This window comes from Erpetoichthys calabaricus, chromosome 9, assembly GCF_900747795.2.
Source record: "Erpetoichthys calabaricus chromosome 9, fErpCal1.3, whole genome shotgun sequence".
Classification (NCBI taxonomy): Eukaryota; Metazoa; Chordata; class Cladistia; order Polypteriformes; family Polypteridae; genus Erpetoichthys; species Erpetoichthys calabaricus.
In genome coordinates, this window is record NC_041402.2 from 60,972,065 (window position 1) to 60,995,235 (window position 23,171).

Here is a 23,171-nt window from a genome sequence, read left to right on the forward strand (position 1 = left end):
GAGAGTTGATTCTATAATAAAATAAAATAAAATAAAAAGAGGAATAACGTTGGAGGTCAATCTTCACTCTGAAAGCGGACAGTAGATGTCACGTAGTATATGTGTACCAAATTTCAGGTCAATAGGTCAAACGGTTTGCGAGCTACAGGTGATTTAAAATCCTGGACAGACAAACGAACAGCCATGGAAGCGTATTATATAAGAAGATGTATTCAGTTTGTGGAAAAATCAAACAGACTTGTCTTCAATGCAGAGAAATTATTTTAAAACACACTATAAACAAGCATATGCTTGAAATATTCTTCTTCTTGACATGAAGTTATTAACACTGAAGTCTATTTTTCCCACTGACAGTGCAAAGAATGATTTTTATATTTTAATGTTGAATTCCTTAGAGTTTCTGTATAGAACTATAAATTATTTAACATTTGGTAAATGGATACATAAAATGAAGATTGAAAGAAACATAAGAATACACAAGTGACACAATCTTACTTTGGAGTTACTGTTTCAGAATCCTGAGTTTGAATCCTGCGTGGTTAGTTTTACATTCACGAAATGTATGTGTGGGGGTTTCTTTATTATTCTGAAATGTTGTTTTTTTTTAACATTTATTAGTATAATATAGTTAGGTCATGCCCAGTGCTGCCAAAATAAGTTGCAGCCCCCTGCAGCTCTGTATTAGTCTAAACTGATGAATGGAATGATAGAATCATTTGTGGCAGATTTCTCATATAATCTCTCTCTCTGAGATTAATATATTGTCCTCACTGTTTCTACAACAGCCAAGTCAGACATTTTCTTTCTTTTTAATTTTGTTGCTTTTTAGTTATTCTGTTGTGTGTTCAGACAATAGCGTGGCTGTATATATATTTATCTCTTTATGTCTGTAATTATTTAAAGAGCTTCTATAAAAAGCTAAAGTTCCCTGTTTGTCATGGGCATTAAAAATTTCCTGCTCTACCCCAATTTGCTCAAAAGCTCTGGATAGACATTATAATAATTCCAACTTAGTTTACTACACCTCATGTCTTGCCCAGAGAGTATTATTCATTTCCATGGGTGTTTCTCACTTCTCTTTCAGGAGATGAATAAGGTGGCAAGTTTCTATTAAGTTCATTGATCTCTTCCTCTTTAATATGCACAACTCCAATTTTAGTGGCAGCTGAGATACAGTAACTAATCATTTTATCCTTGTGTTCTGACAGGGCCTCATCCACAGATCAGAGCGTCTGAAACGTAAATCAACTATGAAGTCCCAAATCAAGTAGTTATACTGTTTATATTTTAGCATTTGTGTCCATTGATACATTGCTGGTTAAGTTCAATCTATCTATCTTTCAGTGCCTAGTTTAAAATCTCTTAATTCTTATTACTCTTGTATTGACCAACCAAATTACAAAATTCCACTGCAGTAGTGCTTTGTATTAATATTAAGGTTCTTCATACTAATCCTACTATTCGTTCATACAGAATGTTGGCTTCAGCCCTTTCAAGCAATGTCTTGTTGAAGTCCAGGATGAAGACCCCTTTTTGTCTTGCATATCCTCACTCAGGATATGTCAGGTAAAGTTTGCCTGCTATCTGTAGCATATGACCCAGTACAATGTGCCACATGGTCAGGTAGTCGGTGATTTAATCTGGTCACCCAACCAGACTTTAACGTGAGGAGTGTAGAAAAATACCGTACTGGATTAAACACAAGAGCTGTCAAAGAGCAGTGTTTATATGGAGTGGCATTGACCGTTTAGATATAGATGGTGTCTCATTAAAAACACTATGAGGAAGGCAACAGGAAACTAGTTTGATATTCTCCCTATTCAAGTCATGGAAATAGTTACTTTAATGTCCAGGAGTAACATAAACAGGACCAATATATTGTATAGTGTTGTAACAAGGCCTCCCAGTTCATTAACAAGCAAAAACTCTGTAATGGAACACTTAGGATTTGTTTGTAGAATATTAGAGGATTGTTACAACCTAAAATGCTGGGAAAGCTGCTCCAGAGTCTGAATACTTATATGAATAAGACATTTTAGCTTGTGATTTTAATAAACCTGCAAAAATTAGAAATTTATCTATTTAAGGTTAAGTCTACAACACAATAAAGTATGCAGAGACTGAAGGGACCTGAATACTTTCTTAATCCACTGTTTACTGTGTACAGTATATTTCTCTACTGGCACTGCTATAACAACTTCTGTCTGTGTTTAAAAAATAAAGATGGTTTGGAACCCTGTGTTGATGAGTATTACAGACCTGAATCAAAATTGCCATTTCATTTTAAAACATTGAAACATGTGGTGCTTAGAAAAAGTTCGGATTTCCTTTAATGACCTTTTTGACTTATTTCAATTATGTTTTAGAGCCCAACACAGTATGAGACTAGTAGGAGTGAAAAACAATCAATTGATGGTAGCCAAAACTAGTTTCATAAGTGTTTTACTGTTACTAGATACAAGTGCAGCATTTGACCCTATAAACAGTGACATTCTGCTTAGTAGAACAGAGCATATTCCTCAGCTTTCAGGCAGTCGTTTAAATGCTAAGTGCGTGAGAGGCAAGAATATGCGACCCTTGAAAATCTAAATCAAAGTGTGCTGCCGTAACTCAAGGTGTTCACCAGGGTTTCATTATTTGACCTTTTGCATTTACAAGCAACCCCCTTGAATTGCAGCTTTCAGCTGAAAAATCATTTTTATGTTGATGATATACTGATATGTGTGAAAAAAGGCAATGCACACACTGCCTCTTCACAAATAAGACATTGTGAAATGTCATAATTTCCTGGAAGCTTCAGAGCTATTATACAGATAAACAGATTACCTTCTGATTGTTCCTAATAGGTTGTTAAACATATGTTTTATAGCATACATCATTTAAGACAGAGATCTAGCACAATATTATAGAAAGAAAAGTAGCTTGCAGTGGGCTACCTTTTCTAAACATGAAGTCTTACTGCTCCTGCTGCTACCAAATAGATCAGGGCATTTCTTTGCCGTAAACTCTTTTCCACTTAAACGCACATGGATTAAATACTTCTGAGGCAGTAGTTAAACAAGCTAGGTGTATCCTCTTGTGACTCCTGTTAACCCACAATAGCATCCACACAGCCATCTTAATGGGTGCTCTTCTACAGTGCCAGGACCCTTTCCTGTTTTAAGCCAGTTATATTGACTCATTTACTTCAAGCAACATGATTAACCAGTCACATTCCTTAATCGACAGCCGAAACACGAAACGCAGTTTATAGTATTCCATGCAATTCTTGCTCAGCTGTATACATAGGACAAACGTCAAAAAGAATTTCAACACGTGTACAGGAACATCGCAACGCTGTCAGAAGAAACGATGCACTATCTTTGATATATGCACATACTAAATCGACAGGACACACATTCAACTGGGACAACGTGAAAGTAAAATTTAAGGCCAGTACAAAAAGCGCCAGAGAGTTGGCCGAGTCTTGGCTATCAGATGAAAATGCCATCAACAGACACTTGGACATAAACCCAGCATATGCCAACTTAAGAAGGACATATGCACTTTAATTTAACGATAACCCCCCCCCCTTTTTTGATCATACGGACTTAGTCACCTCCACCCCCCCCCCCCCTGAATGTGTTGCTATATATTGCCTTTGATTCTTGTAAGTCTAAGCATTATCCTCTGATGAAGACCCCTGATAGGGGTTGAAAGCTCAGGAATAAAACTATTTTATGATACGTGATTCGTTTTTTCTCCCTTTGTGGGTCTCCAACTGCAAATATATATATATATATATATATATATATATATATATATATATATATATATATATATATATATATATATATATATATATATAAATATTATATATATAGATAGATAGATACTTTATTAATCCCAAGGGGAAATTCACATACTCCAGCAGCAGCATACTAATAAGAAAAAGAAAGTGATAGGAGTTAACAGTGAAATAGAGAAAAAGGTAGAAAAATATATATATATACTAGTAAAATACCCGCGCTTCGCATCGGAGAAGTAGTGTGTTAAAGAGGTTATGTAAACATATATATACATATACATATATATACATATCTACATATACACATATCTACATATACATATATATACATACATATACATATACAAATTTACACATCTACATATATATATACATATAAATATATACATATCTACATATATATACACATATATATACATATGCACATATATATATATATATATATATATATATATATATATATATATATATATATATATATATATATATATATATAAATATAGACATACAAATATACATACATTCATATATATATATATATATATAGCAAAATACCCGCGCTTCGCAGCGGAGAAGTACTGTGTTGAAGAGGTTATGTAAACATATATATACATATACATATATACATATATACACATATCTACATATACATATATACAGTAATCCCTCCTCCATCGCGGGGGTTGCGTTCCAGAGCCACCCGCGAAATAAGAAAATCCGCAAAGTAGAAACCATATGTTTATATGGTTATTTTTATATTGTCATGCTTGGGTCACAGATTCGCGCAGAAACACAGGAGGTTGTAGAGAAACATGAACTTTATTCAAACACTGCAAACAAACATTTGTCTCTTTTTCAAAAGTTTAAACTGTGCTCCATGACAAGACAGATGACAGTTCCGTCTCACAATTAAAAGAATGCAAACATATCTTCCTCTTCAAAGGAGTGCTTGTCAGGAGCAGTGACTGTCACAGAGATAGAGAGAAAAGCAAACAGATCAATAGGGCTGTTTTTCTTTTAAGTATGTGAAGCACCGCGGCACAAAGCTGTTGAAGGCGGCAGCTCACACCCCCTCCGTCAGGAGCAGACAGTGAGACAGAGTTTGTTTTTCAATCAAAAATCAATACGTGCCCTTCGAGCTTTTAAGTATGCGAAGCTCCGTGCAGCATGTCGTTTCAGGAAGCAGCTGCACAAAAGATAGCAACGTGAAGATAATCTTTCAGCATTTTTAGACGAGCGTCCGTATCGTCTAGGTGTGCGAACAGCCCCCCTGCTCAATCCCCCTACGTCAGGATCAGAGAAAGTCAGCGCAAGAGAAAGAGAAATGTAAGCTGGGTAGCTTCTCAGCCATCTGCCAATAGCGTCCTTTGTATGAAATCAACTGGGCAAACCAACTGAGGAAGCATGTACCAGAAATTAAACGACCCATTGTCCGCAGAAACCTGCGAAGCAGCGAAAAATCCGCGATATATATTTAAATATGCTTACATATAAAATCCGCGATGGAGTGAAGCCGCGAAAGGCGAAGCGCGATATAGCGAGGGATTACTGTATACATATATACATATATATATATATATATATGTACATATACACATCCACATATATATACATATATATATATACACATATCAACATATATATACACATACATATACACACATACATAAACACACACATATACATCCATCCATCCATCCATCCTCTTCATATATACATAGATACATACATACATAGTGCGTTGTAACACGGGCTGTGATTGTTACATGGGAGAGAGACGATAAATCACAGCTTCCCGCTTTCTAATCGGGCCTGTGATTGGTGCTTTGACTGATGCCTAGATCCCACAGTATGTCCCCTTAGGAGAGGCGTTAGGCAAGTGTAATTGAATAGCGGTGCTGCAAGTTTAGCTTTACACCTGTTTTTAAGGCTTATTGACTGAAAGGGGCTTTCATGAAAAAACTTAGGGCTTTGCTACAGGATACACCCTCCACAAGTTAAGGAAGTAAAAATAAAGGTATATATTTCTGTTTTATTTAAGTTTGTATGCGGGCGGCATGGTGGCGCAGTGAAAGGTGCCAGGTAGGAGACCCGGGTTCGCTTCCCTGCGTGGAGTTTGAATGTTCTCCCTGTGTCTGTCTGGGATTCCTCCGGGTACTCCGGTTTCCTCCCACAGTCCAAAGACATGCAGGTTAGGTGCATTGGCGATTCTAAATTGTCCCTGGTGTGTGGGTGTGTGTGGGTGTGTGCGCCCTGTGGTGGGCTGGCACCTTGCTCGGGGTTTGTTTCCTGCCTTGTGCCCTGTGTTGGCAGGGATTGGCTCCTGTATTTATGATATAGCAAGTTGGATAATGGATGGATGGACATTTGTATGCATAGCCCTATTTGCCCGTTTTCGTTTTTTTTCTTTCTTCAGTAGTATTTCAGCAAACCCGGAGCTTGTCAGTTCAAATCCTGGTACTGACACCACTGTGTGACCCTGAGGAAGTCACTTCACCTGCCTGTGCTGCAAAAAACAAACAAAAGTAATGTAACAAATTGTACCTCAGATGTTGCAAGTTGCTGGAATAAAGGCATATGCATACGAACTTAAAAGGTTTAAATAAAACAGAAATGTATACTTTTATTTTTACTTCCTTAACTTGTGGAGGGTGTATCCTGTAGCAAAGCCCTAACTTTTTTTGTGAAAGCCCGTTTCAGTCAAAAAGTCTTAAAAACAGGTGTAAAGATATTGACAATAAGCTACGCAAACCCACCAAGACATGGAATCATTTAAATCAAGTATCATTACATCTTCCTTTCTTAAAGAGAAGTAAGGCAGTACTTATAAGCTTACATATATATATACAGACATACATACATATATATATATCTATATCTATGTATATCTATATCTATATATATATCTATCTATATATGTATATATATATATATATATATATCTATATATATATCTATATCTAAATCCCAGCGAAGTACTGCTTTTAAATTTTTATTAAGAAGAAAACCTTTTTAAATTGAGGGAAAATATACCAATAACAATTTGTTAAGGATCTGTTTTTTTGTGAAGCAGCCTTAACACAGCTTTTCCGCTGTTTTATAAACGAACGCCATATAAGGTCTTCCTTTTTCCTTGCTTCACCAAGGAAGGAGCCTTTTTATTAAATCCAAGGGTTCTTCGCTTTTTTTTTTCTTTTTTTACGATTGTTATAGTTCTGTTTGTATACCACGTTGTCAGTTCAGCACTCCGGTTGTAATATGACCAAGCCGTGCAAGCTTACTGTTAAGAATGCAACGTATAGTTGTATAGGAGAAAAGCAATCTTGCCTCAAATCAATGGCAACCTTTTGTAGGTCTATGAACTTAATTTAAACTTTAGGTTTACACGGTGCTTTCTTTCCGCAGTACTTGCACTCCTGAATATGTCTGTATGCGTCAGTCGCTCAAATCCACGCGCTTCGCACCGGCGAAGTACTGCTTTTAAATTTTTATGAAGAAGAAAAGAAAACCTTTTTAAATTGAGTGACAATATACCAATAACAATTTGTTAAGGATCTGTTTTTTTGTGAAGCTGACTTCACACAGCCTCTCCACTGTTTTATAAACGAACACCATATAAGGTCTTCCTTTTTCGTTGCTTCGCCAACGGAAGCAGCCTTTTTATTTAATCCACGGGTTGTCCGCTGTTTTTTTGTTCGTTTATTACGATTGTTATAGTTCTGTTTGTATACCACGTTGTCAGTTCAGCACTCCGATTGTAATATGACCAAGCTGTGCAAGCACACTCTTGAGAATGCAACGTATAGTTGTACAGGAGAAAAGCAATCTTGCCTCAAATCAATGGCAACCTTTTGTAGGTCTATGAACTTAATTTAAACTTTACGTTTACACGGTGCTTTCTTTCTGAAGTACCTGCACTCATGAATATGTCTGTATGTGTCAGTCGCTCAAATCCCTGCGCTTCACACTGGCGAAGTACTGCTTTTAAATTTTTATTAAGAAGAAAAGAAAACCTTTTTAAATTGAGGGAAAATATACCAATAACAATTTGTTAAGGATCTGTTTTTCTGTGAAGCTGCCTTCACTCGAGTGATCACTTTGAGCTGACTTGATGGCTAACCATAAGCGTTACCTGGTAGGTAACCACCCATAAAATCAGATTGTGAATCAGACTACGAATGCCGTGAATGTAATTACCCCGATCTACATGCTGTCAAATAAACGAACCACACGCCGTGGCGCAATTTTAGGGGCTTCGCCTCTAGTGCTGACGTCCGAGGTTCAATTTCCGTAAGGGAGTGAAGTGAGCGCTTTGCACCGGCGAAGTACTGCTTTTAAATTTTTATTAAGAAGAAAAGAAAACCTTTTTAAATTGAGGGAAAATATACCAATAACAATTTGTTAAGGATCTGTTTTTTTGTGAAGCTGCCTTCACTCAAGTGATCACTTCGAGCTGACTTGCTGGCTAACCATAAGCGTTACCTGGTAGGTAATCACCCATATAATCAGATTGTGAATCAGACTACGAATGCCGTGAATGCAATTACCCCGATCTACATGCTGTCAAATAAATGAACCACACGCCGTGGCGCAATTTTAGGGGCTTCGCCTCTAGCGCTGACGTCCGAGGTTCGATTCCCGTAAGGGAGTGAAGTGAGTGGGTGGTTACCTACCAGGTAACGCTTATGGTTGGCCAGCAAGTCAGCTAACATCAGCCACGGTGCCTTCATTTGTGAGAAGCAGATCATAGAATGGTTGAAAATAGTTTACTGTCAAATAATGCAAAGAGTACGCGACACGTGTTTCCCCCTTATTCTTGGCTCATCAGGCGTACACACTCACTGCACTCGCTTATGGTAATCGAACCTCGGACGTCAGCACTAGAGGGGCTTCGCAGCGGTGAAGTATTGCTTTTAAATTTTAATTAAGAAGAAAAGAAAACCTTTTTAAATTAAGTCTTAAAAAGAGGTGTAAAGATATTGACAATAAGTTACGCAAACCCACCAAGACATGCAATCGTTTAAATCAAGGCGCGAGTCGAAAAACACCACCCCATAATATTAGTTAACGATTAACACATTTCTATATGTATTGTAAGCATACAATACAACTGATAATAAGTTGCGCTTGTTTATCTGGTGTACCGACATTTTTGCGCGTTTAACGGCTGAAATCTAACGTGGTTTGTGCCCTTCAGAATGAAAACAGTTTGCATTTACCTTTTTAATAAAAGGCGAGCTTTCAAGCCTGAGAAATCACCCCGTAAATGCATACATTTGATTGCACATGTGTTAATATGTATGCTTACACAGTATTAAAAGACTCAACAATTAACGTCATTTACCTTCGTTCCCACGTTTGACTCGTGCTGTAAATCTCTTCCTTGTTTTCAGTTCACGTGATTACGTAGGAGGCGTGATGATGCGATACGTGACTCCGCCTCCTCCATTAGAGTATATGGACAAAAAACAGGTTCCAGTTATGACCATTACGCGTAGAATTTCGAAATGAAACCTGCCTAACTTTTGTAAGTACGCTGTAAGGAATGAGCCTGCCAAATTTCAGCCTTCTACCTACACGGGAAGTTGGAGAATTACTGATGAGTGAGTGAGTGAGTGAGTGAGTGAGTGAGTGAGTCAGTCAGTCAGTCAGTCAGTCAGTCAGTCAGTCAGTCAGTCAGTGAGGGCTTTGCCTTTTATTAGTATAGATATTATCAGTTTGTGTATGTACAGAAATATATGTAAATGTATATATATATTTAGAGTGTAACATTTCAGCCACAACAAAGTCAATCTTTGGAACACCGCCATCCTACAAGATGTTTCCTGGGCTCCAGCAGAGAATGACACCAATGACACTGTCCTCGGTCAGGATGGCTCTGCTCAACGTGTGATCCGTCTCTAACAAGGCTTTTATCCTCAAAGATCTGTTCTGTAGTGAATCATTGGATTTTATGTTTATGACTGGGACCTGGCAGCAGGACATGGACCTTACCTATCATAATGAACTCTGTCCACCAGACTGCTCGTATATCAGCACGCCACTATGGTGGCCTTGTGGTGGTCTACAGGACCAAGCTCACCTTTCAGCTGGTCAGAATCGTTACGTACAAGTCCTTTGGAGTACAAATGATGAAAGTCGGTTGGCAGAAGGCCTCATATTGTGTTCTAATCTACCATTCTCCTGGCCCGACCAGTTTTTTTTATCTGAATGTTTTGATTTCTTAACCTACAATTATCAAGATGGATAATGTGATGCTGCTTTGGGATTTTAATCTCCATGTTGATGACTCCTTGTGCAGTACAGCCTCTGATTTTATCAGCATTACTGAGGCTTTTAATTTCACACAGCATGTTTTAAGTCCCACTCACATAGGATGACACATGTTAGACCTCATTTTTTTTTCATGGTATAAAGTACTGCAGCTATCATGTCTAAGGACGTACATTTCAGTGATCATAAATATATTTCTTTTAATCTGTTCTTCAATTCAGATTTTGTTCAACTCAAACAATGCTTGTATTATCAATGAAACTGCGATCGAACAATTCTCTGATATGTTTAGTGATATTGCTGAAGTGACAATGTTGACAATTTGGTTCAGTCTTTTAATGATCACTGTACCAACATGCTAAACATTGTTGCCCCTGTTAAATTAAGATCTAAGTCTGCCGTTAATACATCTAACTGGATGAATGATAGCATCCATAGTTTCAGACGTGTCTGCCAGCAGGTTATGAAAGGCCACTGACTTGGAGGTACACCGTCTCCATCTTAAAGATTTGCTTTTTACATAAAACAACACAGATGAGGGAAGCTAGAGCTTTGTATTTTTCCAATCTTATTTCTAACAGTAAGTGCAACCCTAGAGTTTTACTTGGTACACACAGTGACTGTGATGGTATTCTTAAGTATTTTGTTGTCTGATTAAGAAAATGAAGCCATCTTCTAGTTCCTTAGATATTTTACTAACTTTCCTGTTTTTAAAAGATCTTAAGTCTTTTGACCCTAGCCTAGTATCTGTTATTAACTGATCTCTGCACTCTGGCTGTGTCCCCAGTTATTTTAATCATGCTGTTGTTCACCCCTTACTGAGAAATACGTAATCTAGATTTCTCCATTGTAAAACAACTTTAGGTGCATCTCAAAACTGCCATTCTTTTCAATTATTTTTGAAAAGCTTGTTGAGCAGCAACTGTCCACGTTTCTTGAGACAAACAGATCTTGGACCCTTTTCAATCAGGGTTTAAAAGACTCATTCTACAGAGACAGCCTTGCTCTGTACTATTATTGCTTGATCTTAGTTCAGCTTTTGATACTGTTGACCATAAGATCCTTTTAGACAGGTTATTCCACTCTGTAGATACCACTAGCTCAGCTTTAGCCTGGTTTTAATCCTATTTAACTCATAGGAGTTTTTCAGTTCGTGTGAGTGAGATCACCACAGTCAGTGATTCGCTATTTTGTGGAGTGCCTCAGGGCTCTGTCCTTGGTCCTACCCTATTTTCATTATATATGTTACTACTAGCTCATATTATTATTTCTTTTAAGGATATTTCTTAATATTTTTATGCTGATGACATCCAGCTCCTTTATTCTTTTATGAGCCAATGTGACACCCTGGGCAAGGACACTGTTGTACAATTGTCACCTTAGGATGTCAGTAGACAAGACTGAGCAACCACAGGATGGAATAAGAGAGATTCAGACTGAAAAAGACTATTCAAAAAACAGGATTCTGATTTATTCCAGACCTGTCTAGACTATTTTTCAAACAAATGTCTTCCAAAAAAATATTTACAATGTTCAATGCAAAGACACTTTCAAAACCAAAGAAAATTAGTGCAGGCGTTACTTATAATATTTACAGTGGCTCCAAAACAAAAGTGAAGAAAAAAAGAAATCAACAAAAAAACAAAAAAAAAAACTCTACCTCCTCCTTTGTCCAGCTACAAAACAGTTCATGAAGTACAGGCTGAAAAATTAATTAAAAAAATGGAAAACTAAGCACCTACTATACACACAAAGGTCGGCACCTAACAAATCAGTAGCATGATCTACTTTTAAGCCCGAAGACCTGGTCAAATGATGACCCCTGGCGTTCGGACGATGGTTTTATACCGCAAGGCCTTTTGTCCATCCAATCCTTATTTACATTACCTGTAGTCTTCCAATAAGCTGTCATGTCGGGATGTGCACTGTTCATCAACACCTGCTCAAGTGCAGTCCACCCTATTTAAACGTTACTGCACTCATGCGCATGTACCCGTCTGTCTTGGTGACGTGATGGCTCCTTGTTCAGCCTCTGGTGAGTACTGTTTTACTTTGTTCCATTTTCTTTTCTATTTCCTTTTGCTGGCTACTCTGAAACTGTGCTCTTTATCCTTCTGACTTGTTCTCCTGGATTTAGATATAGCACTTTCACCTTTTCTCATGCTGCGGTTACGGGAGTGCACCTTAGCACTCTACCACCAGAAACCAGGAGTGAGCTCGAAAGACACTTGTAGCTCCTGCAGGGCTCCAGGAAGCCCTTTGAGCAACCCTGGGCTCAAACGCTGGTGAAACTTTGTGTGCTGCTGTGTTAATCTGGGAAGGGAGTGCTAAAACAGGTGAATAAAAACTATTTCTCCAACCTTTTTCCCCAGTGTCTGTGATAGCTAAGTGGCTGTCTCTATATTTACTTTATTCCTACAGCCACTGAACTTGGCTTATCACAGCCAGCAACTATACGAGTTTGCTTTTCTTGTTGATTGTCTGATGGAGATTAATAAATGGCTTTTAACCAACAACCTAAAGCTAAACTCTCAAAAAAAAAGAGATTCTAATTTTTGTCCCCTGACCTACAAACGCCAATTAGCCAAAAGCTTTTATCACTTTCTAGCTTCTCTCAAGCCTCTCTATGCAACTTAATTGTTGTTTTTGATCGATCGTTGAATTTTGATGCCCATGTGAGGTCCCTTAGTTGCTCCTCCTTTTTTCACTTGAGAATTTTATCCAAGTTAAGGACTGTTGTTTCTAAGGCTGAGATGGAAATGATCATTCATGCTTTTATCTTATCATACATTAACTTTTGTTATTGTATTTTTATCTGACTAAGCAAATCTGGTTTAACTGGCCTTTAGACCATTCAAAATGTGTCTGCCAGGCTTTTAACATGCTCCCATAAGTGGACTCATTTGTCCTATTTTATAAAATTCTCATGCTCACTAACTGAGCCGTGCATGGTCAGGCTCCTTAATACATTGGGATCTCCTGCACCATTACACCACTAATCGAGCCCTCAGATCCAACTAACAAGGCCTTCTATCTGTCCCTCTTTCCAGGCTGAAGATGTGTGGAGATCACGCATTTCAATCTGTTGCTCCCAGACTGTGGAACAGTCTTCTTCCTGTACTGAAATTGGTGCAATTGCTTGAACAGTTTAAAGCCCAGGTTAAAACATTTTACAGACAAGCTTTTGGGTAGTTTTTGTTCACATAATTTTATTTTATTTATATTATAAATTCTTTGTTGTTTTATTTCACTGTGCAACACGTTGTGAAGCCTGTCTGAGAAAAGCACTTTATAAATAAATTTTACTTACTTACTTACTATACTAATTGTAGTTACTAAAAGTTATGGAAAATATGGAAGGGATCTGTTGCAGAGCATACTGTACCCAATGGCTCAGGTCATTTGTTGCCCTCGGTGAAATCACACAAGGAATTTCCCTGTAGATTTTCACAGACATACTGTAAACTATACTCACAAATGCTGGAGCACTGTGCACCTGGCTTATTGTAATAAATTATTTAAGAACAACAACAAATGCAAAGCACAGTAATATGTCTCACCTGCTATACAACAGATTCTGGGAAACAATTCTTTATGCTCAAGTGTACATGTAACACATGCATATATTTTGCTAGATGTCATTTTACTGATCTGTACGGTGTTGGAGTTTGAGAAAAGGACTCCGTGACAGCCATCCACCCTCTTTCTTGGGCTCTGTCAATTCCCAGAAATACCTCTGATTCCAGCATTTACCCACGCTTACTCATTCTTTGCTATATACTTATTGTCACTCTATTTTGACAGCATATCTCTAGACTGTAGGGCGAAACATAAATTCCAAGAGGATCCTGTTTGAAACACAGGGAGAGAGAGAACATGCAAGTTCCACATACATGACATGCAACAAATGCCAGGATCTCAACTAGGTTCAAGATGTGAGAGACAGCAACACTTGCTCACTTTATTATGCATTTCCTATACAACCTGAGAAGTCTACACATAAAAAGATGGGGTTTTTTTCTGCAAGAGGAAGCAACATATTTCTTCCATTTAATTTATACCTTAGGTAGTCACAGCTGAATTTTAAAAAGACTAGGGGGCTTTGCCCTCTTCTCGCTTCGCTCACCAACCCCCATATTTGGTTTTCCGGATACACACTTTAAAGATTTTTTTTTCTTTGAATTGTTGCTATTTCATTAGTTTCACTTTTATTTCAGAACTTCTGTAAAAACAATATTTGTAATCTTGTGAGTCCCAATATGCTTTTTAATGAGGTCAGGACAGGTTACTCTGTTTGGAATTTCAGCACAGACAAAAAGATCTACATCATCAGCATTTAATAATTTTTTTTTACAAAGTAAAAAAGTAAGTAGAGTTCTGCATTGGACTCCTGTCTGTAAAGTCGTGCTATTTTCCTCTCATAGTTCCAAAAGTACATGGGGTTACCAAGGTGATACCCCAGCTTTTGTCTAGGTTTTTGTACAAGGGCTAGACAGAACGTTTTTGACTCCTGGTGTAAATTTAGGTTTTTAAATAAGCACACATACATTAACAAAATAACCAATAAATGCATGTGCGGTAAACTCCGTTTTTGAAATTCTCAAGATTATTTATTTGTCACATGCATAGTTATAAAGGACAACACGTAGTGAAATGCATCCTGATCCGCTTATCAAAAACTGTGTAAAGTTAGAAGAATATCAGTTAGATTAACAAAAAGTCATAGATCGAAAGATAACAGTATAGTAGAACATAATAAATAAGTAAAATTATGTGAATAAAGTAGAATTAAGTGTTAAGGTGCAATAGTGTAGTAATTATTGTGCAAAACCAAAGTTAGACTGGTGCATAGTTAAATGAGGCAGTTTGTTTGTTTGCGCTACTGCGATCTTTACTTTTTTATATCTTCTAATTTTCCTACTTTCATATCCTTTAATTTTCTCCACATGTGTATAGCGTCAACGTTTTTTTTTTTTTGTTTTGTTTTTTTTTGAGCCTTTCTAATTTCCCTGGTTTCATAGTCTCTAACCTGCTCTGCATGTGTTTAGCGTCAACGTTTGTAAACATCTCCATGAAGTTCTACTTTGTCTTTTACTCACTGTCATTTAATTCTGAGCGGGATTGGACGTGCTTTTTTTTCAATTCCACTTGTTCCGGGCTGATAATTACTTTCCTTATTTTCTGAATTTGCACCTCGATTATTCTTTTTTGCTCTTTTTTCTGTCCAACGCATTTGAGTCTCCTTTCTCCGCGCTTCTTCGTTTAATCGTCGATGTTTCATTTCTACCCTATTCATTTCATTTCTACCCTATTCATTTCTACCGTATTGACCTTATACACTTTATATGCACTGAGAGCCCTGGAGCTGTGTGAGCTGCATGACTGCCTTTACACTACTGATTTATTTTTTTTGATATTGCTTGTAAGTAGGGTGTGTCTTGCAAGACTCTCGTTCTATGTTCCCGTGAGATGCACCATGGCAGGTCTCTTTCGTCTTGTGGGTCTTTAAATTATCTTCCAAGAAAGATCACGTATCGTAGACTATCAGGACAGGGGACAGGATTTCTTTTTATAATAGATAGATAATATAGGGCGGCACGGTGGCGCAGTGGGTAGCGCTGCTGCCTCGCAGTTGGGTGATCTGGGGACCTGGGTTCACTTCCCAGGTCCTCCCTGCGTGGAGTTTGCATGTTCTCCCTGTGTCTGCGTGGGTTTCCTCCGGGCGCTCCGGTTTCCTCCCACAGTCCAAAGACATGCAGGTTAGGTGGATTGGCGATTCTAAATTGGCCCTAGTGTGTGCTTGGTGTGTGGGTGTGTTTGTGTGTGTCCTGCGGTGGGTTGGCACCCTGCCCAGGATTGTTTCCTGCCTTGTGCCCTGTGTTGGCTGGGATTGGCTCCAGCAGACCCCCGTGACCCTGTGTTCGGATTCAGCGGGTTGGAAAATGGATGGATGGATAGATAATATAGGAATTCATCCATCTGTTAAAAATTTGTTTTGGTTCAAGGCAATTGGAGAGAGAATAAACATATATACCTCATACTAAAATACACATAGTAGTATCTACTCAAAAATAAAAATTGACACATCTCTTGTCTTGTGATACTGCTTCCTTTTTTTTAACTTAAGTTTGGTTTTAGATTCATTATTAACTAAACATTCCTAAAAAATTATAATGAACCTGTATTTACAAGCAGTCTACATACGGCAACAGTAAAAAAAGTGCATAGATCAAGTATCCATCCATCCATCCATCCATCCATTTTCCAACCCGCTGAATCCGAACACAGGGTCACGGGGGTCTGCTGGAGCCAATCCCAGCCAACACAGGGCACAAGGCAGGGACCAATCCCGGGCAGGGTGCCAACCCACCGCAGTAGATCAAGTATACATACTGAAATATTATTTAAAAGATCTTGCCAATAAAGTCTATAAAGGAAATTTAATTTCAGACAGCTTTGTTTATTTGAAATAATAATAAGTACTTCAATGTAACTTATTTCTTAAAACTAGCAGTTTTAAACCTGTAGCCATAGAACCATAATGTTATGTGAATTGTGTCTCTCACAGAAGTATTATATTCTTATAGGAGGAATGTACTATGGTGAATTTTAGGGCAGATGTGAATCATTGTGCAAGATTCACTCTCTCTAAAACTTGCTAATTTCCCAAAAAGCTGTGATTTTGTTTTATTTCTGTAACTGTGACCCACCAGCCTTACCAACAGCTACCTATCTCCTGCATTGCCAGTGCAGCTGAGCAATCTAGAGCCAACTGGTAGCTTATTTCTGCCTGTCCATGTTGGTGTCTTAAACTGGTCTGGCTTTCATTCATGGTATCTGTTGTATGGCAGTTTTCCATCTCAACCTCCAAACTCCTTGTTTTTATTAATCAGCTTGTGCTATGCCCATTTTCATAATTAGTTAATGAAATCATATCAGTTAAGGCTTTCAGTGGTTTCTTGAGGCTTTTATTTCTGGGTTTCTCTCTTACATAGGAGTTGAGGTATTTTAAATGTAAACGTAAGTAATGTTTAGTAGTGATGGGCACAGTGAAGCCTTACAAGGCATTAAAACGTTTGAAGCAATAGTGTCGGAAATCGTATCGAAACTTCAAAGCATTTGACACCCACCTCTCTAGTGACACCTACTGGCCATTTTCATTAACGTTACACAAACTCATGATCCACTTCAATGACGTCCGTTAAAACTCTTATTGCTTTTACTTTTTCGCTGCTACAGACTGGCATGGTTCGTCAGCGGTTTATAGTGTCTGATGTCTAAAATATATATATATATATATATATATATATATATACAGTATATAACTAAAGTCGACAGGCAGAATGTACTATACGATAGCAAGAGTTAAACAAAATAAGACGCCTCACTCTTCGATCCCCGGCTCTTTCAGTGAATATTCACTTTTGCACTGTATCATTATTATCGCTCCTGTAATTAGTATTTATAATTAACCCTCATCTTTGCTTGAGATCACATTTAATAGCCTTAATTGTTTTCTTTGTTAACAGAATAACAAAGTTGAACATTATCAGTCAAATAATTTGTTTTGTTATAAACATAAAACAAGATGCCCATTGATATATTATATATACACACATTTGATATATCTTTACTAGGGGTGTGCCTATGGCAATCGAACCCCACTTCGATAGCTCGCCTTACTCGCTATTGGTCCACGGTGGAATTTCCTTTTAAATGAAAAAAAAGAAAAACACTCTTTTGGGTAACAATTCACACTTGGTGGACATGGGAACCGAACTCATGCATGCCATATTATGGCAATGCTAACGCTGCACCACTACTGCTTTTAGCAGAGTGGATATATATAATGTATGTTTTTTTTATGTATGTATGTATGTGTGTATGTAATGAAGACGAAAACAATTATATATAGATGTATACTATATGACGTACGTTCAGTGTTGCGTGAAAATGTTGCATGAGGCTAAGAATGGATATTTATGGGAGTATTAGTGAGAGAGGTGTCATCACCCGTATTACTAAAGCCCGTATTACTAAAGCTCTTCTTTGCAGCATTATGCATTCTACAAGTCGGCATTTGTATGATGTATAATTTATAGTTTTATTTTTAGCCACTACTAAAAATAAACTCTGCTGATGCCATATGTACTTCACACTGGCGCTCAATGAATAATGATTCAAAGCACTGAGCAGACATGCACACTGGGATTGCATCGTGAAGCACAGTTCGTTCGAAGCACCAAGCAGACATGCGCACTGGGATTGCATCATGACATGCGGTTCGAACCACTGAGCAGACATGCGCACTGGTTTGACACGTGGATCAAAGCATCAAGCAGGCATGTGTACTGGGATTGTATCATGACAAGCAGTTTGAAGCATCGAGCAGACATGCGCTCTGGCATTGTATGGTGACACGCGGTTCAAAGCACCGAGCAGACATGCGCGCTGGGATTGCATCGTGACACACGCTTCGAAGCACAGAGCAGACATGCGCACTGGGTTGTCACACGGTTAGAAGCACCGAGAAGACATGTGCACTGGGATTGCATCATGACATGCGGTTCGAAGCACCGAGCAGACATGCGCACTGGGTTGACACGCGGTTTGGAGCACTGAGCAGACATGTCCACTGGTTACTGAATTTTCAAGGCGGTCGAAGCACTGAGCAGACATGAGCAGTTAAAGTTTATGAAGCCTCAACACACTTGAAGGCATTGACCTCTATATTTTTGAGAGTCTATCTGACACTTAACTCTCTAGTTATATTTTGTAATTTGTGTTGACACTACACACTTCAGTTGATATAGTTAAGTGATGGCCTGAAATGACAATTCAGGTAGTTGCTGAGAATTCATTATTGTTATTGTGGATTGCTGTGATTTCCTTTGTCTTATACATAGTGTCAAAGATATATTGTCATATGTCAACTTTATATATATAAAAAGATTATGTAAATCGTGCAACCTTTTTATGCAACGTTTAATTTTCTTCAAAACCGTACATCATATAGTATACATCTATAAATATAATTTTTTTGTCTTCATTAGAAGAATACAACAATGATACTCTTGTGTCAAATAAACCAATTTAACGTGCATATGTCAAACAACATATATTGTCTACATCTGCTACAGTAAGAACAGTAGTAGTAGTTCAGTTGTGCGGAGCTCATTAATTATCCCGATTAGGTGGTTCAATGGTATTGCAACTGTTTCTCAGTAAAAACACCAGGGATTTGCTGTCGTTGATCCTCTTCTTGTGAAAAGTTTTCTTTTTCAATTCCTCCATTTAACAAAAATTTCCAACTTGGATGGATAGCGAGCGAATCGAGCTATCAAGGAAAGGTTGGGCCGTCATAGTCGGCCAGAGGGTACACATCCCCAATTATATTGTGTATATAAAGAGTTTCACTGTAAAACGTAATAAGCTTCATATTTGTGTGTTTGAAGACCCTGGTGTCGTACTGAATTTGTATTGTAGAAAAACAAACAGCATGCTTAAATGTGTCTTTTCGATTCTGATCGCTATATGGTAATTCCAACTTGGGACAATTCACAATAAACAGTTTCAGCCAATCAGCGCCTTCAAAACATGCAGAATGACAGTGTGAACCTTTATTGTTGCGGCACAGCATCTTCGTTTCAGTCAGTCATTGTCCTGTTAGACTATTTACTGTTAAGTGCTGCTTGAGCTACCATTTATACTACAACAGGTGGCCTACCTAGTTCTTAAAATCGACATTGAAATGCACACACAAACCTCCTAAATTATTTATTGAAATGCCTACGTTTACAGTGTTCGTTTTAGGAAGTCGTAGTTTTTACTTGTTCCCGTTATTTGGAATTATAATTTCTCAGTGTCACATATTATTCGTTACTACTCGCGAGTCCTGCATCATTGAGATTCTGTTTTATATTCTGTATATGCAACCTTTTTAAATGGAGCGTTAATTGAACTGACTATAGCAGACTTGTCATCTTCTTAAAATGACTTTATTTATTTGATATTGGCAATTAATCATAAGGTCAAAAATCAAGGAGGATATGAGTTTGCATGGACTGTGCTGTTTCGTTTTTTTCGTGACATTGTGTCAGTAGAGAATGTGTGACGTTAACAATGCATTCTGTCCAAATGACAGCGCACATGCTTTTTTTATATTTACTAAAGGCCAATGTGTCTCAATTTGCTCATTAATATATTTTGACAATGTATTTTAATGAGAATGATTATAAACCTATTACCCATGTTCATTTCCCATGTAGATATGTAGCATTTGGTGAGAATAAATAAAAAAGTAACAACACATATAATAGTTACCGTATGTTGCATTGTTTATGATTAACAAAACTCATCGTTTATCTGAAATGTTCTACTTATATAGTCGATTTATTCCACTTCTGAAGGTGTACATTGTCGGTATTCTCCATTGCATTTGCCCCCAGTGTAACGTGTGCCAGTGCAACTGAGGGGTGGCAGACGAGCTCATGTAATGGGAGACAAGGCACCTCCTCACCCTGATGCCCAGGCTCTTGTCATGAATATTCTCATCTTGTGCTTTTTCTCATTCCTGCCAGTTTATTATTATTATTGCACACGTATGTAAAAGAAATGTGTGTCTTATTTTATGTGTATGAAAGGAAGGACGGTAAAGCCTTGAATGAATCTGAGTGTTGATGCTTTGGGTAACAAGACAGGTAAGGAGCAGGGAACGTTAAACGTGTCAGAGACTGCAGGGGGTTGTGTAACTGGAAATGGTTTAAGAATACAGAAACGACAAAAGCTTAGTCTTTCAATAACTCTATTTACATCAATGATTTACTCTGTTGTGCTGCAGTTCGGAAGATTACTTATTTACCCCCCACCGCAGCCTTTCATAACATGCATCCAGAAGGAAAGGATGTTGCTGACAAAGTCAGGTGGTTATCTGAAAGTTTGGCTACAGATGTGCTTATCCAGCTGTTCCTTCTTGTCAGTACTTGAGTGATCTTTATGTCCACCTCTGGATGAATTCGCAAAGTTTCTTTACAACTTTTTTGTCTCTTTAACGCAGAAATCCTGAGGCTTTCCTTAAATTGCAGAAGACACTGTTGATGGCGCTGATTCTGTTTTAAAGACAGTTGTGATTAGTTATGCAGCACATGCCTTTACTCACATTTCTTTTTGGAAATCAATAATACATATCAGCTACAAATCTGGGAATTACTGAAGAGTAAAAACGTTTAATGAGGAGGGTCTTGCGCATATACTGGTGTAATAACCACGTCGGCTTTAGTGAAGCGTTTCTTAGCCTCTCTGATATGATCGACATGGGGTTGAATAGATTCTGGATTGTTATAATACGTGCTGCCTTACACAAAATATGCTCATCAGTTTGTTACAGATTCTAGGTGGACACGATTCCACACCAAGGAAAAAGGTGCCCCATGTAAATCGTTCATAATGTCTCCAAAATATATTTGTTAACTTACAGACAAGTACTACATAACTGTTTTTTACAAAGTCCTTATTTTAACTTTAGGCAAGAACCATACGCGAGCAAATTAGGATTTGAACTCGCATCAGCACAGCTTACCGCTGCAGCAGGGACAACTGCTTTTACACTTTGAGCCAATGCAGTTCAGCAGACGAGTGAGTGACCAAATCAGCTGCAGACTGCGCAGGTATCAATGACGTCATTATGCTAGCGTGCCTCAAAATCTTGTGATGGGTGCATTTGAAACAAGCCTCGAAGTGGCACTTTGAGCTCCAGTGCTTTGAAAGCTCGACAAAGTGTCAAAACCTCAGCCCATCACTGGTGTTTAGCACTCATTACTCTATTATTTGATTCAATTTGCTTGTAGCATCTAGTCATTTTTAAATTTTCTTTTTTTTGTGCCTTTTTTGGAGAATTTGTAATTCTAATTTCCTCTTTCTGGCTTAATGGTTAGTTTTTCTGGATTCAAATATTTTCTCCCTGTTGTTTTGTTTTGATTCAACTTCAAAATATTTATTTATGTCTTCAGTTTTTGGTGTTTTTTCAATGTGTTTATTGTATTTTGATATTTTATTCAGATTTTTTTTTGTCTTTGCTTCCTTTTTGGTTCTTTTAAGTACTTTAATTCTCATTTTAAGTTGCTTTTATTAGATGTCATATTGTTTCAAGGCTAAGACATTTCTTTTAACTTTTTAGTTTAGTTATTGGTATGCTTATTTATCATTCTATTATTCTGTCTTTTTGCTGTGACTTTTTATTTTTTTTTGTTCGCTAAGAAAATCATTTAACTTAAACCCAGTTAGTTTACTGCTATCAATTAAGGACCCTTTAATCAGCTAATTAGTGTTTTCTGAGATTTCAGTTTTAAGTTAGGTCTTTAATTAGTACAGCATCTTCTGGGTTGTGCTCGCATCTCAGATTGTTACAGTAGGTGGCCTATGCTTTCACTTAGGTGGCATCTGCTTTGTCACTCTTTTGACTCTGCTGTTTAGCAGCCCTTCGCAACATCAGATGCTGCCTTAACCCTGTCTCATCCCTGCAACCAGCCAGTCAGTACTACTTGTTGATCATATCTACTTTGTTTCCTGTTTTTTTCCCTGGCAGCCCTGGAGACCAAAAGGAGCACATCACAAGGATTAAAAAAAACTAAAACATACAAGCCCTAATGTTCTGGTTCAGCAAGGGTTATTATCCTCGTTTAAGTTTATTTTTGGTGTAATTATTTTTTTTTCGTTATTTATTTAGTTTCCCTGTTTCATTTTTGTTTTCTTTTATGTAAAAATATATGCAAATGTAAATTGTAAATATTTTCTTTTGATTATATTTTGTTTAGTTATGTAATTTGTCCATATTATGTTAAGTGATGCTCCCTCATGTTGCTTCTGCTTTGTGATGATGTGGGGCCACCCTGACATCACCACTCCTAAGATTTATACCAGAGAAAGGAAGAGCTCAGGAGTAGTGGACTCATTGAGAGTGTTTTATGGTGTACACCTAACACAAAAGGTACCAATATAAACTCTTAGGTTTTTTTCTTAATGGTGGATAGAATGAAATGTTAAAACCATCTTTGTAATTCTTATATTTAACCTCTTACCTGTCTCTCTGTCCTTATTATGCCCCACATATTCA